Consider the following 9,625-nt stretch of genomic DNA (forward strand, 5'->3'; position numbering starts at 1 on the left):
TCATGACGGAACGACAGACGCGATGTCTTTATCTCCAAAGCAATTCAGAAATGACGATGGGAGGAAAATGGAGGGAGAGCAAATACCAAACATACAGCAATTTTAGCATTTCCACAGTGACTTTCAAACAGATGTCGAAGCGCTTCACAACAAACAGTGGGTTGGTTTTTTTCCCAGATAGGTAGAGACAGTCCTTTCATCCCCTCAGAAAAAATGCTAGTCTGCAAAACAAAAATCTCAGAGCACTTGCCTGCATGATTTATCATTAGTTATTGTCACTCATGGTGGGTGACAGAAGAGGTGGTTTGGGGAATTCCTGGCAAAAAGAAGTAACTCTTCCAGTGCTTCATCTCAGATACGACTCCTCCTGGTTATAGTATGCCAAAGAGCATTTTATAGTGTTTGCAAAAAAGGTGATGCAGGTAACTGGGGGAAGGAGAACATTTGCCACAGCTGCTAAATAATTAAGGTTCCTGCTAAGCCATTTTACTAGCTTAGAGGTTTTTAAAGACCACTGCAAAATCCATTTACAATTCAGTAACCTTGCTTCTTTGGAAGCTACAAATCACCCTCCTCATTTTATTTTGACATGGATAGAAAAAGAACAAATAGTTCCTAGAATATCCTGGCATATTTAGATAGCCTACATTCGCTTTGGCAGCATGATCTCTGATGGATGTGGTGCCATGGAGCATGACACAAATCTGTGTGAAGGATGCCATTTAACAGCAGACAGACAGTCCAAGTTATTTATGGAAGAACTAGTGTCGTTCATTGTTTTGCCTGTAAAAATTGTACATATAAGTCAGAGTTGGGGGTCTGAATAACAAATTAATCAAGATTTTATAGTTTACTCAGTGTGGCTGAGAAGAATAACAAGACTTGTCAAGGCAGAACATGGAAATGTTTGTGTTCTCCCCATAAATCTTCCGGCTGGCATGCACATCACGGACATCACTGTATAGATGCCCTACTTACAAGGAAGTAATATGACTTCTTGAACCAGGGGATGTATGAAAATTAACTATGCTCCTTTCAGCACCATTTATAACCAAACTCAGCTGTTCAGTACAGGAATGGCATGAATGCAAAGACTATAGGTGAACTAAAGCCCTTGCTAGAGATCAGCTCTAGACCACACCAGCACTTCAGGCACAGGGGCTGGTGCAGTCCCTGGATTTTACACAAGTAAATGTGTGGCACTGTGGTTGCAGATAGGTCTTCCTGTGACCTCTCTTGTTGGGAATGCAGGCATGTGCCTTAACTGTTCTCAGAAGAGAATCCCACAACTCAGCGACTCTCAAACTGGACTAAGGTACTTACTTACCTTGTTAGGATCTGGGAAATCCAACCGGCTGGGGCATACCTCAGCCATTGCCTTTGATTGCTGTAACAAGAGGAAATCTGAGTACCCAAGCAGCCTTACACCAAAGTAGTGCTTGTCCTTAACCTAGAAAGCAAGGTATACTTCAGCAATTTTTCAATCTGTGACAAGAGGCCTAAATGCTCAACTTTAAGGTAATTTACCTTCCCTCAAAAATGCATGGGACTGTCACTTCATTCCCACATAAACTTTTCAGCAACTATCTAGCCTTTGCCTAGAGAGATTTCTACAGTCAACAGTCCTGTACATATATTGGTTCTCAAAACAAGTAGTTTAACCTGGCTAGACCCCAGAGGTTGGCTCTTGATGCCTACTAGTTCTACTTATGAGCACTGCGCTCTTACGTCTCATCCCACACCTTCAAGTACTTTATCTCACAGTCCTGTGCTGATTTTAATTTCTTTTACAACAATCTATCAATAAAATAAATCAATAGAACTATATAGTGAGAATCTCAACAATAGATGTTAATTTGAGGAATGAATAAAATATCTGGGAACAGACTTCCACATCTGGTAACTGAGATTACATGATCCAAAGTTAGGGCAGTGAAGGCTGAAATACAAATCAAATGACAGAAAAATCCCTACTCATACTGTGACTTTAAGATGATTCTATGATGCCTTGAAAGAGACACACTCAAATCCTGTAGCTGAAACTGTCCCTGGTACAAAAATAATGTCTGGAAACAATAAATGCAATGCAGCATCATTTTATACCATGTCTTTTTGACAATGTGCACTCCAGTCAGTCTCACAGAAATTCATGGAGTCAAATTAAAATAGTTCAGTACAAGGAGAAAAACTTGAGGAAATTCAGACAGCAGAAGAATTTTTCTGAGATAAGAACCCACACAGACAAAGAATGGGTGGGAGACCATCACACCAAGAGACAAAAGATGACTTCTCCAGTCAGTGAGAACAGCCAATGAGGAAGACTTGGCATCAAAACCTGCAAAATCATCTCTAGGAACAAAAAAAAGCACGGAAAGAAAGTTGGGGAAGGAAGTAGAGAGAAAGTTTTGTTCAACAGACAACAAAAGGTGCAAAGCACACTTCATTATAAAATTATGAAGAGCAGGCTGACTTCTCAGACTTATGGATCTATTTGCAAAACTGCTGAGTCTTGACTTAGATTGGTGGAAATGTAGGGGAGTTCCTTTCAAAGATCATCAGAGGTGGAGCTTATGAGGTTAAGGTCAACCAAGCACACTGTGCTTTGCTAGACATAACTTCAGTTCAGATTTTTTTTTAGTCTCTCTTTTCATCAACCACTCACCTGAAGATTTTTGCAGAAGAAAGCAGCAGTATTGGTATATATTTAACTAAGTCAAAGGATAATGCTGAATTATTTAACCTTGGTACAGTTCAAACAACTTCAAGATAAGAGCCGAGTGACAATGGTCATCATTTATTGTTTCCTTCGTAACGAAAAGTTAACAACTGGAAAGCCAGTGAGTCAAAAAGAATGTTTTGAAGAAGGACTTGCAGACACTGCTGCATTATCTCGTCTCATTCAGAATCTTGTTTTCAAACATCTCACTGTTCTTTACAAATGTTATCAGACAGATGGACTTCTTCACACTTTTTTCATATGAAAACGTCTTTCTTCTCAGGCATATTTGATCTCCTGGGGAAAGTTCTGGGATGCAAGTAGGCTTTAGCATTGCTCAGTGAACACACCACACAGCTGGCACTGACTGTGACACAGGGCTCTGCAACAATACAAACAGGAAGTTTTATCTTGAGAACCCACCCAGCAGAGACACCATTTTGCAGTGCACTTCAGTTTTGGGACCCAGTTTTAAGAGCATGCTACAGATTGGTTTTACAGAGACCAAGCAGGCTGTACTGGCTACAGAGTAACCGTATGGTGCCTCAGAACATGTCTTTTTTTCCCTCACGAGGTGGGGATCAGTGCTGATGACCAACAACATCACAGAACCCAGCAGAAAACCACTCTTCTTCACCAACGTAAATTCCGAGTGCCATCTTGCCTGTCAGGTGAGGGAAACCCTGCTGCTATTTAGCTTTTGGACTTGGAGATCCTATTAGCCAGGATATACTAGTTGCTTTGACTATTAGCCAGGATATACTAGTTGCTTTGACTGTACTACACTTATCGCAAATGCATGTGCACATAATTAAGGGATTGTACAAATGCCTAGTGGGCAGTTAATCACAACCATCCATTGAACAGGCATGTTTGTGTGCACCCAGCTTTTGAATTCTTGGGCTTGAATGCCTCTTATATAAGGTTTAAATTATCACCTGTGAGCATCTGTGCCATACTGCCAGCTGGGACTAATCAGCTCTCGAACTAATATCCTGAATGCAGTTTGAGTTTCCAACAGAAACTGGGCTTGGTATAACAGCCTCTTGCAACTACAGAGATTTTCATGATTGTGTCAGGCTACACAAGACAGACAAGTCATGTTCAGTTTAGGATCTCTCATAGGCACATAGTGACCCGATTTCTCTAACAATGCTTTCCAGAGGCTGACCAGATGGCAAACGTAAGGTGCTTATCATGCTACAGCAAATCTCTGGCCTTAGCCACTCCCTTCTGGAGCATCAGCCTTACAATGTGGAATTAAATCCCTCACACATGAAGATATTCAGAGTCAGTGACTCTGAAACACACAAAAAAATGTTGGCACAAAGGCTGAATCACAACTTGGACAAATCCATATCCAGACACTGAACGTTTCTAGCAGAGACCCCCACCACTGAGACACTGAAAACGACAGTAATGTTGGGGAATTCCTTCTGTACCAATAGTCCTGCTCTAAGAGCAACAGACAAAGCATGGTGAGACAGTTGTTTGTTCAAAAACAATGTAGGTTATCCAATGGCTGCCGTGGGCTATGGGAAACCACAGACATACATGGGTTGGAATCAACATCCTTGCTGATGTCATTTAATGTAGGACTAGAGAGCTCTCTTTGCTCCCCACCAGCAATTAAAAAAACACTTGGAGCCCTGCAGAGAAATTAGCTGTGATGGAGAAAACTGCTCACATCTAGTAAGAACTGGTTGATCTGAGGCAAAAAAACCCTCATGTGTAAGGGGGGTTTTCTCCTCACCTTCAACCTAGAAGAGGAGAAAGTCAGTGCTAAACTTTGGACAAATTCTTTTCAGAACAAACTTCAGTAAAAAGTGTATATGCATCCAGTCTGCGTTCACCATCTGACAATACTTGCCTAAAGCTAATCATGAGGGGGTAGTTAGCAACAACATCAGATAAAATAGAATCAGACAACAGATCTCCAGCCTTGATTCAATAAATACTGAAGATACCAAGAGTCTTCCACTCAGTTTTGTCAAGAGTTATCTTGTATACCTTATACATCCTATATATCTACAACATGAAGTATTTATCCCTTTGCTTTTATGTTTCATCTGAATTTATTATTTGAGATGACACCTTTCATGCAGGATTTTAGTTCTCCTTGGCAAATGCAGTCGCAAGAAGTTGCCATTCTAGTCCATACTTTGGATAAACAGTACTTCTCCAGAGCTAAAAACCTGAATTCTTCAACTATACCTGGGCCCTTGCACGAGTTGTGGGCCAGACTAGAGGGCTTTGGGGATCATATTTTGCACAAATAATAAATAATTTTATTTCTTCTACTACCCACTTTGAAAGAAGAGATAGCAAAACCTGCCTCTGTGCCAACATTCCCTGTCAGCAGGGATAATTTCTCCTGTGCTCCTGGACAATTCATAGTCATAGTGCCAAATAAGAGACTGATTTGGTATTAGCTAGTGGTATTAAGCTCTAAACAAAGTGAGGGGCCACCCGGCTCACTTAGTTGACTATGTCAGACCAGGATCCAACATCTGTTCTGGCAGGCATAGAGATACTTCAGAAACATCTTTATTGGAACTTGAAGGCTGTGCAATTTTCTTGCTTGAAAGCCAAATACACACAAAAACACAAGATATAAAAAAATTGCATCTGGCAGCTTAGACAAGCTAAATTTACTACTTTATATAAGCATACAGCTTGTGTACTTTGAAAAGCCACTGAGCAAATACGTTTCTCCTCAGGTAATATCAAACAAATATAGGTAGAAGTGAAGGGAAAACAAAAGGAAGAACAGACGCCTGTAAGTGAAGCCATGATCAGATGATAGGTCTGTTCTACCACATGGTGAAAACGACCTGGTACATAAGAGTAAACTCTGTTGAGGAATCACCTTCAAGGGCTGACACACAACAAACTGATACCTCTAGACGAAGCAAAAAAGCACGTTTGGGCAGCAGTCACAACCCATGCTGAAATAATTTGAAGATTCCTGCTTTAGTTTGTTCAGCTGAGACTAGGACCTCACACAAGTAACATCTTTAACTTCAACAGCCCTCAACATTAGGTTGAGGCTAGTCTGGGAGACTTAGGGAATAAAAACACTGAAAGTGCATTAAATGTCCTGGGATCCCTCCAGAAACCCAGAGTATTTCTTAATTTGCTAATGGTCTTTGGGGCTTATATTTTTGCTATCAGAGAGAACATTTTGCCTGAAGGACGACTGGAGAGTGTGGAGCACACTGGTTCGAGGCTGTGGGGCAAAGAGAAAAATTATACAGCATTTTTCAGATATAAAAGAAACGGGCTTAAGCTCACATAAGAGAGCAGAACATTTGTATCTGTTAGCAATGCTTTAAACACACGTGGCCATATTTTACAGAGTAAAACTCTGCTGCAAACACTTTTAAGACCAAAAATGCTTTTTACATTTACCTGTCATTTGTATTCTACAGATTCCTTCCGTAAGCTACAAAAGACAAAATAAAATATGTTGGCCCAGTGATCAGCAGCGGAACTATCAGACACAGCTCCTTCACCAACTTCCTGACTCAGAGATCTTGCGAGAAGGAATTATTATCCTTGATATAAAAATTATATGCATGGTCAGTTCTTCAAAAACAGAAAGCTGAGAGTCAGGTCTATCTCATCTCAAAACCAGTAAGAAAATAAAGTAATAACAAGCACATAGAAGACCCAGAAATAGCTTCAATTGCTCAGTACAATAGAAACATTGCCAATGAGAGAATGGCCACATGAAAGTGCCCATAAACTTGATCCTTGGTAACTGCATTTGCCTGCGTGAGTTACAACACGCCTCTGACTGTCCCCATTCAACTTCTCCAAATTCTAAAGGGCACCAAGACCATTTCTATCGTACTGAAAATTATGTTAAGAGAAACAGCAGTACTACGAGTACTGAGGGGAAAAGTATTATTTGCAACCTGCAGTTTGCCCAACATCAGAAAAGCTTCCTACTCCTCCTCCTTTTCCTAGAAGGAAAACTGAATTTATGGACAACCAAGTAATTCAGTTTTAAGGACACACCCCCAAGCAGAGAAAGAGCAGCATATGCAGACGATAGTTAGGAAAGGACAGAAGATACATGAGTGAAGACCCCCATTGCATATGCAGACGATAGTTAGGAAAGTACAGAAGATACATGAGTGAAGACCCCCATTGCTATTGATGTCAGCAGAGGGTGCTTCAGTTTCTCTGTTATTCAGCCCTTTGGTATTATTCTTCACACTTCATGCTTCAGTAAGTTTTGTTTATTGAGGCGATCACACAACTCAGGTGTCTCAAAAGAAGAGCTGCCTTCTGGCTTCAGGAGGAAGAGATTTAATCTGATAAACCTTAACATATTTTCAGTATGCTGTTTAATAACCACCTGATGACATTCTTCTAGAAAGTTAAAGAACAGGCCCCTTTGCTTTTAAAGACAGATTTAAACCCCCACCAGAGATACTGAAAAGCCCACCACTGTACTTGAATCTGGGCCTTTTACCACTAACAACCTGCTTATCTAGTTTCTCAGCCCTTTCTAAATGATGAGCTCTTTCTCACTTGCTAGCAATCTATTTCCAAGTGGATATCAAGCACTGAGAGCTGCAGGAAGAATCATGTGCCTAGCTACAAACAAAATCATTTTGTCAATATAAAACAAATCATTCCTAGAAAAGGTCACATATGCATATATACTGATAACTAGAAACAATAACATCAGCCCTTTCCCACCTTTTAGGCAATCAAAAAAATGCAGAACAAAGTGATTCAGCCAGCTCTCCTCTTTCTCTTAGTTGAGGAGCTAAATCCCTGTTTGGTGCAGAGGAATATGCAATTGACGCAAAGTCTGGTGGCAGCCAGACAGCTTTGCCGGACTCTTTAGCTGCCAGACTAATGTTAACAAGATAAAGGAGCTCAAGTGAATGAATAAACAGTACTGACCGAAACCTTTCCCAAACAAAAAAATACAAGTAATATACATTCATGTCCTATCTGTGAAAGCAGGGCCCTCAACCAAGTAAAGCATTGTGAGATGCACTGGCTGGCAGACGCTTTTCACCCTGCTCTCAGTTTGCTCATTTTAACTGTGGAAATGGTCCAGGAGCCATCAGAGGACAAGGCTTGCAGTATTTCTTCATTTCCAGCCGAGTCATTTTGAGATTTATACCTGTAAAACAAAGACGGAAAGGAGAGAAAATGGAGAGAGTCGTTTAAACAGGAGTGAATGGCACAAAACTTTATTACCTGAAGCTGTGCCGTGTTTGAATGGGCAGGCTTAGATTATCAGTGATCTGAAAATAAAAAGGGATGTGATGGCAATTTTTCTTTCCTCTTCATTAGATTACTGGAGATATCCATTCCCAACAGCTTTTTTTCCCCCTGTACTGAGGGTGCACAACCACTGAAAGTATGATTGCTGCTGCTGGAAGTTTCCACAGTCAGATGAAGGCCTTCATAGACACAGGGACAGTACTACTGGTCTCTCCAGAGCTCAAGTCCCACAATCAACACATTACACAGTATCTTCCTCTTCCTATAATCACATTTACCATCTTTCCTGGACAGAAGCCACAGGCTGACACTGCCTTGAAACATTTGTTTTCTGGGACAGTAATTGTTTCTGATGGCAGAATAACATTTTAGGAAATCAGTGGTTTTGCTTCACAACTTTCAAGACCAGTATCACTGTATTTTACCCAGGAGAAACAGCAGCCTGCTTTGAGAGGAACATTCTCTTTGGAAGCACTTTTTATCGCCTGTTGCATGAAAAAAGCATGAAATGCCTGCTATTTTGTCAGATAGCAGAAGGTACCTCAGATTGAAAAGTAATAGCTAAGCTCATAGCACGAAATCTCAGTACTTTGGAAAGGTTATAGGTTCAGGCAGGTAGGACACACGATTTGTCTCAGGCCAAGAGTGACAAGAGCCACCTCTGTGCATCCAGCATTGCATTCCCCCATCCTTCTGGATGGGCTGGGAACCCACTATTGTTGCTGTAGATCAAATTAGCTGAAATCCTCAGTTTCTACTACACCTGCCAATTAAATAAGAAAGGAACCCCAAACAGCTATAAACCCCTGACCCACAGGCATAACTCTGCAATGTGTTCACTGCTCCTTATACCAATGGGTCTCCGCCTATAAAACAAAGTCCATGATTCAGCACTGGGAGACTGGAAAGGAAGGAAAGGCACCAGCTAAAGAAAAACTAGAGAAACACAAGGATTTCCACCTAAGTTAGCTAAATACAAAAAGGAATAAAGCATTTAAGGTACTTCATCAGCTAGAATGAATTTGCTGAGAACTTAGTATTTTTTAGCCGGAAATTAGTATTTTTATGATGAAAGGATTAGAACAGGGTAAATAAAGTAAATAGGAAATAGACTATTTTAGATCAAATTCTGTACCTTTGAAGTTTAATGAAAGCTATCAGCTAACCATTTTAATAAATTTAGAAACTTTAAGATTTAAAATGTTGTTATTCTAAAAAGCATACCTGATCCTTTTATCCTAGACTTGATCATGGTTTAGTTTTTTTTACTGGGGTCTCACTGAAACCAGTGATACTATGGACATACAAGACAGAAGCAAACTGAGTGTTTTCAGATGGTGCTGAATCACCACAGTAAGGTTATGTGAAAGTGGACAAGATTGCTAAAACCATCGTATTTATGTAGCAAAAGCACTGATATGATGGCAAAAATTCCAATAGTTGCTTTAAAACACACAGATTCTTTCTGCAGGAAATCTTCCTTTTGCTATCAAAAGTAGCTTTACTAGAAAATTAGATTTAATTCTTCCATCATGCATCTGAACAAGAAGCCAAGTTAACTCACAGCTGACTTACTCCCTCCTTATATTATCTTGTTCCAGAGTCAAGCAAATGAAGCTGGTTGCAGCCTTGCACAGGTACACAGGCAGGGAATAC

This window comes from Phaethon aethereus, assembly GCF_964289735.1.
Source record: "Phaethon aethereus genome assembly, chromosome: 7".
Lineage (NCBI taxonomy): Eukaryota > Metazoa > Chordata > Aves > Phaethontiformes > Phaethontidae > Phaethon > Phaethon aethereus.